Here is a 15108-nt window from a genome sequence, read left to right as displayed (position 1 = left end):
GACATAAAACTTGGACTTTCCTGAGCAAATCAGAATGAATAAACCCATAGCAATCAATAGAGTGGTAAAAAGTCCTGACTGGGTCTTTATATTTCCTCATTGTCAGCTGAAGAAGCCTTTCTTCCTACTCATTCTCTCCCAGTAACAAAAGGTCTGTGACATGAAGTTCCCTTTCTGCCTAGGGTCCACGGATGGCAGTGTACTATTCACTGCACCTGTTTCTTATACTCAGGGAATGACAAGCAGAGAAAAGTCAGAGGTTCACACCATTGCGTGTGCACCCAGGTACCTTCTCACCATGAGGAGTAAACACCTTCAGTTCTGTTTACTATGAGAAGAAATATAGAAAGAGGGCCAAAAACAAAATGCCCTTCAAAGAAAACATTTTGTGAGCCTGTGTGTAACATAGATAAGAACTAGGACACTGTCAAGAGAAAAATCCTAGAATAGTTTCCTGAAAGAAAGAGTTTTTTTTTAAAAAAATAAGGGAATGTAAGTGAACGTTGTTACAACATCTATGGTGTATCACCGGCCATATTTCTCTCAGCAAATGAAGATCAATTTCTGCATTTGCCAGCAATGCAAACTGGAAAGAATTCGTTATCTTGAAATTTACTTTAAATTCTCCTTTATGGAGAAGTAATTCATTCCGTATCTATTTCATATGTGTCACTTAATGCCAAGTTTACATTTACAACAGTGGCTTTGCAGGGCTCCTATGCCAGTCAGAAGTTTCTTCTAAGACATTTCTATTCCAATCTAAAGAAAACAGAGACATAAGAAAGGAAAAACCTCACAAAAACATGAACAACAAAATTCAGGATTTTTATTCTGAAGTCGTGGATTAAGAACTGGTTGAAATCTAAAATCCTTAATCATAGAACTTCAAAGAGATATGGCAAATTATACACATCAGCCTTTTTCTTTTGAAAAAAGGCAGAAAGAAGACACCAGAATGGAAACCTCCTGCTAGTCTGCTTGCTTCTGAGAACAGGAACCATATCGGCCTTGCTTACTGCTGTTTCTCCAGCTTCCAGGTTGCTAATTGGTACACAGCTGCTTTCGTTTTTGATACAGAGTTATCAAACAAATGGTTGAATAAATTAATGAATTGATCATGGTGATGGGTGTTAACTGGATTATCATGGTGATCATTTTGTAATATAACAAATGTCAAATCATTATATTTTACACCTGAAACTAATGTTATATGTTAATTACATCTCAATAAAAAAATTTAAAATTAAAAAAAAATTAACGAATTAATCAGTAATGAAAAAAGTCAAGTAACTGCAGACCACCAAGAGGGTGAATAATGAGAATCAAGGTGTTGGTAACCTTGGGATGTAATGGATGGTAGGTAATTTTTGTATGTAATCAGATAATGGAGCACTGTCTTCTTTTCATAATAGTCCAGTTTACTATGTGACTATTTTAACTACATTTTCCCTCCAATTTTCCAAAGCACAGCATTTCTCCTCACTTTCCCTATTATGGTGGTAGGATCGTCATGCCATTGTCTGTCCATCCATCCATCCATCCATCCATCTATCCTACAAACACTGAGCACTAATCAGGTGTCTGGCATTATGTCAGACCCCGGGGATGAACATGGCAGACATGGTCCCTGCCTGGGCTAAGGTTTTCTCTTTTAAAAGAATAATACCATGGCTTAAATAAGGCACTTTGAATACTAAGCACTGTGAAAGATGGACAACTCTAACACAGTGGAGATTCCAGGCCATGATGAATAAGCCTTCGGAGAGAATCTTTCTTAATTTAACATTTAGGAAATCAGCTAAAGGGTAAAACTATTGGCACAAAACCATTTAAGAGGAGATTGAGTAACTATTGGGTTCTTTTGATTAGGTAGAAAACCTATCCCGGGAGTTAAAATATCAAGGTAGACTTTTTTTGTCCTATATTATCTGCTTAGACTAGTTGCATGGCCTTAAGTTAACTAGATAATTCCTCTACTATAATGCCCTCATTTTATGTGAGGTAGCTTTGTGGCCTGGGATTAATAATAACAAACAAGACAACAAAGCAAAAAGCAAAATTTATTTTGCAGTATCTTTTATCAGCCAATTTCATGGCAGTCGGTGTACATTTAATTTTAAAAAATAGGGAAGGTGTAGATTGGGGAGGTGAGAAAAAAAAAGAATGAAAAGAGGTGGAAAGAAGTGTAAAGAATATTCTGAAACAGTTTTCATAAACTTAGCAATAAAATGGACTTAAATTTCAAACAAAAAGAATTTCATTGTTCACTAATTCTGTAGTCAACACTTTCTCTAATATCCCAGAGCAGCTATTTCAAATTGCCACTCTCCTTGATTTCAGACTCTAACACCATCCCCATCACTCTGCACTTAATTGCAGCTTCTGTTTCGATGAGAAAAATAAATCCAACAGAAGGACCCTAACTTAATCTTTCACCCAACTTATGAAACTACCTGCAACTATGCCTATCCTTTGCCTCCTCCCCTGAAGCTGCAACAGAAGATGTGCCTTCATTTCTATCTGAGGCTATCGATCATCCCTCTTTCTTCTGCGTCCTCAGCCTCTCCTTCTCTACCCTCTCCTTTCCATTGGCATTTAAAAACACTCAAGTCTCTCTTTCATCTTAGGACCATGCTTTTCTTCTTGCCCCTACATCCATCTCCTGTTACTACGGTCTTTCTCTTTTCTCATCACAGTCACAAGCCTTGAGAGAATTGTTTTAGTCTTGCTCCTTGATTTTCTCAATTCCCAATCATGTCTCAACCCACTGCAATCTTGGTTCCTTATTTACCATCCAGTAATTAGTGGGTTCTCCAAAATCAACACTGAAATTGCTCACATCAAGGTTATCAGTACCCTCCTTGTTGCTAAATTAATGGAATATATTTTGGTCTTATCGTTCATCTCTTTCATAGTTCTTGACAACTCTGAATGCAACTTTTTCTTGAAAGCCCTTCTTCCCTTGAATTCTGTGACAGTGCACACATCTGGTTTGTCTCCTACCTACTGAATTGTTAATTTTCTTGTCTCCACTACAAGTCTATTTATTTATTTTTGCTTATCCCTAAAATGTTGGTTTTCTGGGTTCACTCCTAGGTCCTCTCTTCCTTTCTATTTACAAACTTTTCCCTAAACCATTTCAATCCCTTGCAATGCTTTCATTACCTATATACTGACAAAATACAATTAAAAATCTCTGGCTCAGAACTTTTTCCATAGGGATGATTCCATATGCAGTTACCCGGACATAACCACCTGTATGTTCCATGTACAACTCAAACTCAACAAGTGTAAGACTGAACTCAGTATCACTATCCTCTATCTCCTTCAAAGACCTCCATTTCTATGTAAAATGTTTGAATTAATGGTACCACCATCTATATAACTGTCCAAATTAGTTATCTGTCTTAATTCTTCCCTTCAAGGTACCTACCATAACCTAACATTCATAATAGCATTGATTCTACCTTTTTAAATAGCTATCAAATCTGTATACTTCCTACTACTGTCCATCTCCATCACCATAATTTTGTCTACATCATCATCATCATCATCATCATCATCACTCACCAGGATAACCTCAATAGTGTACTGAAGCTATCTCCTTATCTTCAGTTTACTGAGCTTCCTTTGGTTCCTCGAATTGCCATGAAATTTCTCACTTCTGGGCCTTTATACATACTACTTCCTTTGCCAGGAATACTCTTCCTCCAAATCCCCAACTTGACCTGGCTAACTCCTGCTTCTCCTTGGTCTCAGCCAAAGTGAGAATTCTTTAGAGAAGGCTTCCTCATCCCAGGGTCAAGTTATCTACTATCTACTATGGTTATCTACTATGTACTATCATAACACTGCTCTTACAACATAGTAGATGCTTGTTTAATTTCCTTCCTCTCTCATTAGACTACAGATTAAAGAAGACAGAAATCAAACCTGTCTCGTTTATTTATTGATGCATCTCTAGCATTTAGCATAGTGTATGGAACATTAATAAATATTCATGAAACAAATGTCTAAATAAATGCATGCTTGCATCAAGACTATTCCGCCATACTCCCTTTTAATCACTGGCAGTTTAAATTTTGTTGTTATTGTTTTATACGCAAGGGCTTAATGCACTGTGAGTTCTCAGTATATATGTTTCTTTTTAAATTGGGAAAATAATTTTATAAAATCCTATTATAATGAAAAGCATGGGATATTAAAAATTTCCCCTATGGTGATATTCTTTATATATCATGAATTTTATAGAAATAATATATAAAATTAAACAAATCAGAAGTCAAAGAACCGAGGTACAGCTATTTAGAAATAAATTTGTGTAAGCAGGGGGCCACATACAGCTGTACAGGTTGTGCACTGAACAAACCAAAGAAGCACCATTGACACAGTGAGTTGTGTGCTTTACAATCTGAACAACTCTTTATGGCGACTCTGAGTAGAAGTCAATGAGAAGGATTATTAGTTCTCTTTATTTTTTTTCAGACTGCTTCTTGATGATGAGGGATGATTATTATTATACTCTTGAATTTTAATCTATTTAATAGAGCTATTGGACTTTTAAAGCTGGAGAGTATCTTAAAGGTCACATAGCCTAGGGATGACAAAGAGGTTTGCTCTATGTACTAACCACATTAGTGGGTGGTAGCTGCACGGATCATTGTCTTGAGAAGTATTCTGATACAGTATCAATTGATTAATTACATATCTCACAGGCAAATGAGGAAGAAGTGGAAGACATATATCTATTTGACTTTCTGATCTAGTTAAACATCTTTTCATTTTCCAGATGAGAAAATTAAGGTCCAGAAAAGTAAGGCAACTTGTCCAAAGTTAACATCAGTGCTAGAGCAGAACCCAGATTTTTTACTTCTAGCCCATATCTCTAGATTCTTTACTGAGATAAATTATAAATCCCAGCCCTATGATTTACTACCTTTCAAATTTTAACTTATTTTCAAGGTTAACTTCCTGCCTTGGGTCGAAAGCATAAATAAATCTAGGTTTGCCATCTGAGAGCATGGTGTGATCACAGGAAATAGTCTTCAACATCATAAAACTATCACATAAAATGCAGTGGCAAGTGCACCCCTAAAAGGTCAATGTTGTAAGTAGTAGGGTCCACTGTCAATCAGTTTAAGCATTGCAGGAGGAGGAAGAATCGTGAGGGCAACAGAGATATTATCTATAATATCATTTGAGCCATATTTAGGTTGAATCTACACAAGTGGTGGCAGAATACTTGCAAAGATTTTTGTACCAGTGTGAACACGTAGATTAAACATCTATTAATGTCCTAGTGATGATGCTAGGCACTAGGAATATAGTGGTAAACAGAAGAGATATGGTCCCTATCTTTGTGGTTGTTACAATGAAGTGAAGTCAGGCATTGAACAACAAAGTGAGCATTTTAAAAGATGTATAAAGAACTTATCAGAAGGTGAGTAACCTGATAATCCCAAATTTTAGCAATTGCTACTCAGAGGCAGACTATAGAGAACAGTTTGTGATAACTTTCTATAGTCATTCTGCATCCAAATTGGATATCCAAAACAAACACTAAATTGCCATGAAAAACTTACGAATTTAATATTCCCAAGTTGGCATTTTTTAAATAAGTGAATGTAAATAGAGAAGATAAATTCAAACTGAATAATAACTGCTTGCATCCCAATATACACTGGTTATTAAAAAACAGATACTCTTAAATCAATATGTCCCCTGATGTCTAAAAGATGCTTATCACTACGCACTAGAGTTGTTTTTCCACTTGCTTTGCAAATCAGTTAAACATAGCTAGTAATCAGGATTCGTTATTTTTATTCACTTGGAAAGTCAGAAGTACCTTCTTTTCACTGAGATTTTGAAGGGAAAGTAAAACACCATTCATTAGGAGATTTTATGGGTGTCTTAATGTGTGCTTTTATAAACAGGGAATGATTTATGACTTATCAAATGGTATACCTCTGAGTCTCTCACCTAATTACTAGGCTCAGCTGACTTTCCTCATTTCTCTAACACTGAGCATAGCAAAAGGAGACGCTCTTGATTAGCCAAGAGACACTGCTGCTTATACGCCAACCTATATTTGACTCGGGGTTGGGGAATTGTCAAATAACCCAAATGCAGCACTTCCAGATGAAAATTGCTCTGAAGATTTTTTATTCTGAAAAGTAGAAAGAAAACGAGCAGTTCTTATAATTCCATAAAACTTAGAAACCCTTCTTGGGCAATATAACATCACCTATAAAATATCTTTTGTACATTGTTTATGTATTAAGAAGCAAGAGAAAAAGATTGTTGATATGAATTGAATACTACTAAAATGCTGAGTCTGAAAATTTGAAAAATGACTTTGCTTTTTAAAGTTGTTTCTGCCCAGAAAGAAGTAAGAGGAGTATCGTCTAGTGATATAAAACCTGACTCTCTGGAGGGTGGGGCATGGAATGGGTGGGGACCTATCAATTTAATCATAACCACTGAGAATTTTCTACATTGTTATTGATTAATCTATTCTATAACTACTGATTTAGAACTTTGTCCTAGAGCTGTACTGTCCAGGACAGTAGCTACTAGCTGCAGGTAGCTACTGAACACTTCGAATGGTGCTAGTGAGACTGAGAGACTGAAATTAAAAAAAAAATTAAATTCACTTAAATATAAACTTATAAACTGATATTCTGTTCAGTTATTGAAAAACTTCAGTATGTTTGGAACAACTTGGGTATATGAATCTGCTTTTTTCAATTGTAAATTTTATGATATCTAAATACAGATCAAGTATTTCCAACAAAAATATAGTGTCTGCATTGAGATGAGGTGTGGTTGTAAAATACATACCAGATTTAAAAGACTTAGGATGGAAAAATGTACAAAAGATTTCATTAGTATATTTTATTGATTACATATTGAAATAATGTATTGGCTTAAATAAAATATATTAAAATTGATCTCACTTTTTTGGTTTTACTTTTAAATAATATGGTTACTAGAAAATTTAAGATAATATATGTGGCCTGCATTGTATTTCTATTGGACAACGCTGTTTTGGACATTGTGAAGACATTGAGAATACACTGCCGAATATCCCCCTAAGGATTTTATAGAATGGTGATGAATCCACTGCTATGGCAGGAAGAGATAGAGGAATACACAGGATGCTATGGGGACATAGATGAGTAGCAACTAAATCAGGCTGAGGTCAAAGATGGCTTCCTGTAGCAAGAGATACAAGCTTACGTTGATTTTTGACATTTGAGTAGGGGTTCGATGAAGAAAGAGGAAGGGCATTCAAGGAAGAGGGAGTGGCATATGCAATAACATTAAAGACTCAGAATTCCCAGCCTTTGGGTCATACTCAAGCTGTACCAATTACTAACTGCAGTGCCTCAGGAAAGTTACTTAGCTTCTCTCTGTCTGTTTCTTCCTCTATGAAATGGGGATAATACTATTGCCTACTTCATAGGGTTATCGTGAGAAAAGAATGAATTAATATACTGGTCAGAAGTGTGTTCAATGCCACATCAGTGTTTGCTGTTATCATTGTGAATTAGAAAAAGAAGTAATTCCCCTATAGTTGGAGTCAAGGGTTTGCGTGAGGGGGGTCATGGGAGATGGAGCTACAGAGGAGATCAGGCATCACACATTCATCTAAGCAGTTTGGCCTGTGATCCTTAAAGCTGTGGAGAATTAGTCATATCATTAAAAAAAAAATCCCAGACATAAGGGTAGCAGAGAGTTCAGGGGGAACTAAGGCTCAAGGTAAGAGATAAGAGGCCAATTTAACAGCCTAGTTGAGAAGCGATTCAGGGGCAGTGTGACTAGAGGGCAGGGCATGAATACCTCCGCAGTGGGTGCTAAGTGCTCTCAAAACTGTCTCTGCCTCTTTGTAGGTACCCAGCTAAACTTCATTTCCTAGCCTTTATGCTGCTACCTGTAACCATAGGACTGAGTTCTAGCCAGTGGAAGGTAAGTGCAAGGGATGTGGGTCACCCCTCATGACAGTCCTCCTGTTCTTTCCCCTTCTGGCTCCAGAATGTCTTCAGAAGGGCAATCTTAAAAACTCATTGAAGACAGAAGAGCCTTCTTGGCCTATGTGGGTTGTCACTTCTTCTTCCCCATCCCCCACACCTAAAACCAACTAACATGGAATCACCTTGGACTGTTCATATGAGAAAGAAATGAATTTCTTTTTTTAAAGCCATTCTACAGTCATACATTTGGAGGAATGTTTGATACAGCAGTTAGTCTATCCTAACTAATATAGATCTGAAAAGTACTGAAAGAACTGAAAGCATTTTTATGAAGTAAAGAGACTTGATGACTGATAACATATGGGAGTGATGAAGAAAGTTGTCACCAAATTCTCTAAGTAGCACAGACCCAAATGTTACTTTGAGTGCAAATATAAACAGTGAGCCAACAGGTATTTTCTTTGTGACCTTGTCAAAGCATCTTTTAGACCAGTAATGAAAGCGGTAAGGCAGGGACAGAACTAAAAATTTGGTTAGGCTAAGGAAATTAGGGCTATATCCAAACTTAGAAGAAAATAGGTCAAGTTTTTAGGATTCTAGGAAACATGGTGGAGTGAGAGAGATCCTCAGATCTCTCTCCTTGAAACAAGAATAAGTTGAACATCCAAAACTCAACAAAAAACACTCAAAGTTCACACCAGCACGTCTGAGCGTGGGATCTGCGCATAAGAGCTACCACAGATCAGAACCCTGGGTGTCGGGCAGTGGACTGGGAGAAACAAAGAAGCTGCCTCTTGCAGCCAGAGCTCCCTGCAGGAGGAGGGGGAGGGGAGAAGCTGTGGTGACTTCCCTGAACAGCCCTACCTAGGAGAGCTGTGAGTTCCACACGGCTGACAGCAGGGCCCAGTCATCTGAGCATACAGCAGAGAAGTGGGATGGGATCTCAGAGAAACAACAGTTGATTTTTACTGGCCCTGGTTGCAAAACTGAGGCTGAGCCACAGCCCCCAACTCCCAACCCAGAGGGCCCCTCCTCCCATACATTTTGAGACCAATCACTGTGGAGTCCCAGGGGAATCTGAGCAAACTCTGCCGAGACTGTCGCTGACACTGGCAAGGATTGAAACTGAGGGTAGTGAGTGTGATTAAATATCTACAAGAAAATAAAAAGGCATTATTTAGGCTTTATATAAAGCAGAGAATCCAAGAGGCTTAGACATCGCCTACTGGAAACCAAAAGAAAAGCACCTTCTTTGCAACAGGCTAAAGAGAGACCTTTATATAATAAATCTTCTTTCTGGAAAAACAGCAGAATACAGTTCCATTAATACCCAGGTGGAGAAATAGTCTATTAAACACAATGAACAACCAAGGTGACAAGGCATTAAAGAAAGAAAGAGAAAAGTCTCCAGAAAATAAGCTTACAGACATAGAAATATGTGACTTAAATGACAGAAAATTCAGGACAGTACTTCTGAAAAAACTCAGTGAGTTCCGAAACGAATCAGATTAACAATTTCAGGAATTGAAAAAAACAACTAGAACAGAGCAAGGAGATTGAAACCCTCAAAAAAACAAAACAAAACAAAACAAAACAAAACAAAAACCCAGAATAGATCTTCTGGAGATAAAAAAGAACACACTGCAAGAGCTGAAAAATGAAATAACAAGCTTGGGAAATAGAGCTGACCACATGAAGGATATCGAAGAAAGAGGTCAAGTTTCAAAAGAAATTGGGAAGTCCGAGTGACCTCAAAAGTTTATATGAGAAGAAAATTGAGACAAGTCAGTTGGTTAAGGTGGTAAGAGTTAAGATTCTAAACTTCTAGATAAGCAGGTTTTGGGTTCCTAGAGGATATCATGTTGGCAAGAGCGGTCTGACATACCCAAAACTATGAAAATTGAACTGATTCCAAGGCAACACCATTGTGTGCTCCTGAGTAAATAGGCAAGGGCTTCCAGAAGGAAAGTCAGAGCCTGGTTTCTCTGTCTCTAGAAATCTAGACGTAGCTTACTCTTAGAATGGAAAAGGGCTAAGTCTTTCGAGAGCTCTAAGGACTCTTACTCTGTAAAATGGAAAAAGAGATAAGTCTTTAGGGATTTACAAAATATAGTTGCTCCATGAAATCAAATCCAAAACCAAAGCAGAGTCATACCCCGCTTTTTCCTACTCAGTATTAGGCCCAGAGCCCTGAGGCCATTGCACATTCCCTCTCATGTCCACCCCAATCTTAAACATTCAAGCAATTCAGCAGAAGCTTACTCAGGGCAAGCATGGAAGAGGCGTGAGATGAATGTTGCTGCTGTCATCATGGTAACTAGTGTGAGCTCTAGACTTCATCGTGATCATGATAATTCTTTCTGACACTTATTTTGCATTAAGAACCATCTTTCTTTCTACTAGATTTCTCAAATCATTTCCTTATGTTGTTTCTTCACTGGAGTGATACATTTTCCTCATCACGATTTTTGAAAATATGTTGTGAAAAAAAAATATTGTGTGCTATCTGCAGTAATTACTCTTTCCTTTGCCTTATAATAAGTATTATAGGAGAAAAAATGACAAATACTATAGAAGTTGTGAAAATGGGCATTTATGACTTCTGACAAGGCTTTGCTAGCCCATGGCTGCTTTGGACTTTACCAGCCACAGTTGCTAAAGACCTGCAGACAGAAAGACCAGCCTTTCCCAGCTCTAAATCAATGAACTTTTTACCCTTACCCCCGAGTATATCAGAATCTGGGCACCTACTAGCAGACAGGGTCTGAGATTTACTTGAGTATCCGCTATGTGCCAGATGCTGGCCTACATGAGTCCAATGTCCCAGTTCACCTAATTCTCAGAACAACCCTATAAGGGTGGTACCGTTATTTGTACACATAAGGAGACCAAGGTATAGAGAGGTCACCCAGATAGAAAGTGATAGTCGAGATACTAATAGCAAGTTATCATTCTTTGCCTGTTCTGGATTCTTTACAGCTGCTGTTCTTGAAGTAATCTTTGGTGAGTTAAAATCAACCAATTAGATATTAGAAGTCCTAGACTCACCAGCAGATTAACTCTTGCATTAGATTATTTTCTTGAGTCTTGTAACAACAAAAACAGCATTGACAACAGTGCTATCAGCAAACATTTATTGAGCATTGGTGTCATGCCCCAAACAATATTAAGTACATTCGCATCAATTTAATTCCAGTATCCAGTGGGCATGAGCTGAGCTTCCCTGAGCTGCAGCCTTTCCCATTAGCAACCTCCTTAGGTCTTCAGTCATTTAAGTTGGACTGTTCTGGTGGTGGTTTATACTTCAGAGTCCTGACTGACCTAAAGTTAGAACTTGGCTTTGAACCTTGGGTACCTGACCATACTTTGCCAATTTTCTCTCCCTAAGGAACTAGACCCTAGTCGTTACCTAGGGATTGTTTCTTTCTGGATAAAACCTACCTTGACTTCCATTCCCAAACCAAGTTGTTGACTGACACCCTCCTCCCCTTTTACCAGATCTCATTCTTTAGCTATTCACATCTTAGTTATTAGGCCTAAGTCTACAATTTCCAAATAGCCAGGGCAGTTCCTGTGGCTTCTTCTCTCTACCAGTTAGCTGTTGCAGCCATTATGCCTCTTGCCAGAGCTAAGGTGGGTCACATCTCACCTACCAACAGAATAGTTCTCTATCTATGACGCAGACTAGGAAATGCCTGCAGGCAGGGACCTGGTCTCATCCTCATTCCCTTGTGCCTAAGACATAGAACATGGATAACATTATTAATATGTGTTTGCTGAATGAATGAATGAATGAATACTGAAGCCCATCAATCTTCATTTTTCTATTCTACTCTTAAAAATCAAGGTGATAACTCAAAATTTCTAGTTAGAATAAAGTATACCAGTTCTAGTTGATAATCTGACAGAAAAATTGACACTGCAGGTTATATTTTTCCAGTAAAAATTTTTATCACATAACTGGAATTTATTCCGAGATAATAGAAATGTACTGGTGAGTATGAGATAAAGGGAATTTAAAGAACATAATAAAAAGAACATTCCAATCCGGTTAACATAACCTAACCCTGGGAAGATTAATAGCTTTCAATTCATACGAAGGCTGAAATCTACAATTTGATACATACATGGTCTTATTAAAAATGAAAGCTGATTGTAATGAAATGCTACCACTATGTAAAAATTAGCATGATATATAAAATAGACAATCCAATGGTGTGGCAATAGTTGGAGCAAACTCCTTCAAATAGAATTTCATAAGATAGTTTTTTACTTTCCAAATGGTCAAGTCACACAATAGTTGGAGACATGATTAAGAATTATTTTCTAAAAAAATCCTGTAACAGAAGGTAACTAATATCTATTTGTGGAAGGCTGGATTTTTAATAAATCATATGTGACTCTGCACAAAAATGCTTGATGTTACCCTCTACTCTCAGCAGTCTGTTTAGCTAAAAACACATCAGACAAGGGGCCTCCTGGTGCATGGAATCAAGTTTTACATCTGTGAGCAGAAAGAAGACATTTGCTGTCACTGTTATAGCACACTTGGGATGCTGTGGAGGGACCAGAGAATTTGTGGAACTACACAAAATCGAAAGTCTTCGGATCTGTACATCTTTAAAGCAACGAGTCATTTCCAGACTTGTGATTTTTCATTTCCTTTAAATTTGCTAAGTTATAAAAAAATTTTAAATAAAACCACACTCAGAAGTGGAATATATTAAAGAGATGAAAGATAAAAGCATTGAAGTAGAGGGTCTGGAGCCTTGAAAAAGCTCATTTGACCCTCACCTCCTACTCCCTCCTCTGGCTTCTAAGGTACCCTACAGCACTTCGAGAATGCCTTAAAGCATGGTTTGAAAGCTGCCCAATCTGGAGCAACCTTCTTACTTTTCAGTTGTGGAAGCTGAGATTTAAGAAGTTAAGAGACTTTTGCAAAATCACACAGAGAAAAGAATCAGCAGAGAGAGAAGAAATCAGAGATGTTTTTTCAGCACTGGACCTTAGAACCTTGGACCTCACTTTCTCATTGTTCCGTCCCTGGTAACAGGGCTACTCAATGGTTCATGGGTTGTCAGTCTGAGCATCACCTGGGAGCTTGTTAAAAATGCAGTTTCAGGCCTTGCTACAGACCTGCTAAATGAGGATCTCTGGGGCGGGACCCAGGAATCTGCATTTTAGAAAGCTCTCGGGGGTGATTCTCAAGCACCCTCACACTTGAACACCCCTTTTGCCTCCTCTGTCCACCTGGCTCTCACTCTCCAACTCCCAAACTCTAAAGTAGTGAATGTTTAAATCTGGAATGAAAATGTTGTCATGAAGGAAAAATAAAGAAGTCAGGGGAGGGAAAGAGGGGAAGAACACTCCAGAGCCATTAATCCCTCATCTCAAGACCCATTCCAGTCATTTTGCAATTTAAGTATCTTTAATGATGCATTATGGAAAGTACTAATACATTCTGCTATTCTTTCTTGTTACTTCAGCTTCTTCTTATTATTTATTATTATTTATGCCTATAGCACTTGGTCTTCCTAGGTGGTCTCCCATCCAAGTACTAACCAGGCCCGACCCTGCTTAGCTTCTGAGATCAGATGGGATTGGGCTTGTTCAGGGTGGCATGGCCATAGACCATGGACTGTGGCTCTACTGGGGTGCAAACCCAGGACCTTCTGCACGTAAAATAGATGTGCTAACTGCTACACTATGGAACCACGTCCTATTTCAGCTTTTTAATGGGTAAACTAGAAGGTCATTTTTTAGAACTAAATGTCTTCATGTGCCTTATATAACACTTAATGTATAAATTCAATGTTTAAACAGAAGGGCTTGAGCATGCAGCTATGCAGCATACAGAAGAAAACATGCATACATATGAGTAAACAAGCAGTGAGCTTTTAAAAAAGTATGTCTTTTACTTTACAAAAACTATACCATTTAAATTTTCACAAATAAAATTACATACGAACTTGCTAAAGAAAGACACTATTTCAAAGTAATCTTTGGTAACTTCTTTTGTATCATGAAGGCCCATGAAAATGAGGAGGGCGTGGATTATTAAAATTGTGTGGAACAAGGAAACTATATTTCACTCATTCGTTATTTTAAGTTAGAGTAATGATTTCCTGGCTCTTCTAAAAAATTTTGGAGTAAATTAAAGATGATTCGAAATATCACAGAATCAGAATTGAGAGTAAGTACCCTGAAGGAATAGATTATTTTAGAATGTGAAAGAATAGCCAAGGTCTTTGCTAAGTTATTTTTGCTTTGAATAGAAACCTCGAGTGCAATGTGTGAGAATATAAATCTTTTCCCAACATGCAAAAATTCTGCAGGCTTTTTCAAATGAACCCTCGAAATCAGTATTTTAACGCTGCTACTGAGAGAACTATATATGTGTTAGGTTTCCCAAATGAAATTCTCTATTCCCAGAACAATCTTTTCTGAAGCCACAAAAACAAATAGAATTCAAAGTTCTTATGCTTGATATACTTTGACTCCACCTTCTTTCATAAAACATATCACCTAGTTTTTGTTTCTTTTCACATTATATATTGCTCCAACAGATATATTTCTCGTAATTTCACCTAAAATGCATCATTAAAAAAATCTAAATGAAAATCGTAAACATGAATTATGATTTCACACAGCATAAGTTCCTCTAGATATTTAAAAAAATCGTGTATGGGGGTCTTTGACTTCATAAATCTTTGACAACAACATTACTTCCGAACCAGAGATTGTGTGGGGTTATACAGTATTTTCAACTAAAAATTATAGTATTTGGCTTAACACATATACTACACCATAGGTTGCATTTCAGATTATTTTGAAATCTCTAAGCTGCTCAGCAGGCCAAAACAAGCAATGCAGTCCACTTCTAGCTCATCAGTCATTGGCTTTGACTCATGTAATCTATAACTCAAGGAAGGTGAGAAAGAACATTTGCCACTTTCCGGGGTGACCTTTGAACCTCAGGAGTCCCCTGGAGATAGAGCCGATTGATGCTTCCGATCTCCCACCATGCTCTGCCATCAACTTCCACTGGCATGAAATCCATAATGGAAATGTGCCTCACTTTTTACTTCAGTCCTTTTATATACATCCTCCCTTTTCATATTCTTTTTGAAACTGA

General features: G+C 37.5%; 1 protein-coding gene and 1 pseudogene across 1 annotated transcript in view; both read right to left on the bottom strand.

Annotated features, from left to right (window-relative positions):
• The window catches only part of DMD (dystrophin), a 1897222-nt gene that overhangs the window by 361520 nt on the left and 1520594 nt on the right, over nucleotides 1–15108 (bottom strand). The window lies entirely within an intron of this gene.
• LOC120589039 (uncharacterized) lies at nucleotides 13487–13605 on the bottom strand (annotated as a pseudogene).

The sequence above is a fragment of the Pteropus medius genome, unplaced genomic scaffold (assembly GCF_902729225.1).
Source record: "Pteropus medius unplaced genomic scaffold, Ma_sr-lr_union100, whole genome shotgun sequence".
Taxonomy (NCBI): domain Eukaryota; kingdom Metazoa; phylum Chordata; class Mammalia; order Chiroptera; family Pteropodidae; genus Pteropus; species Pteropus medius.
Note: the sequence above shows the minus strand (reverse complement) of the source record. Positions and strands in the feature narration are given on the sequence as shown.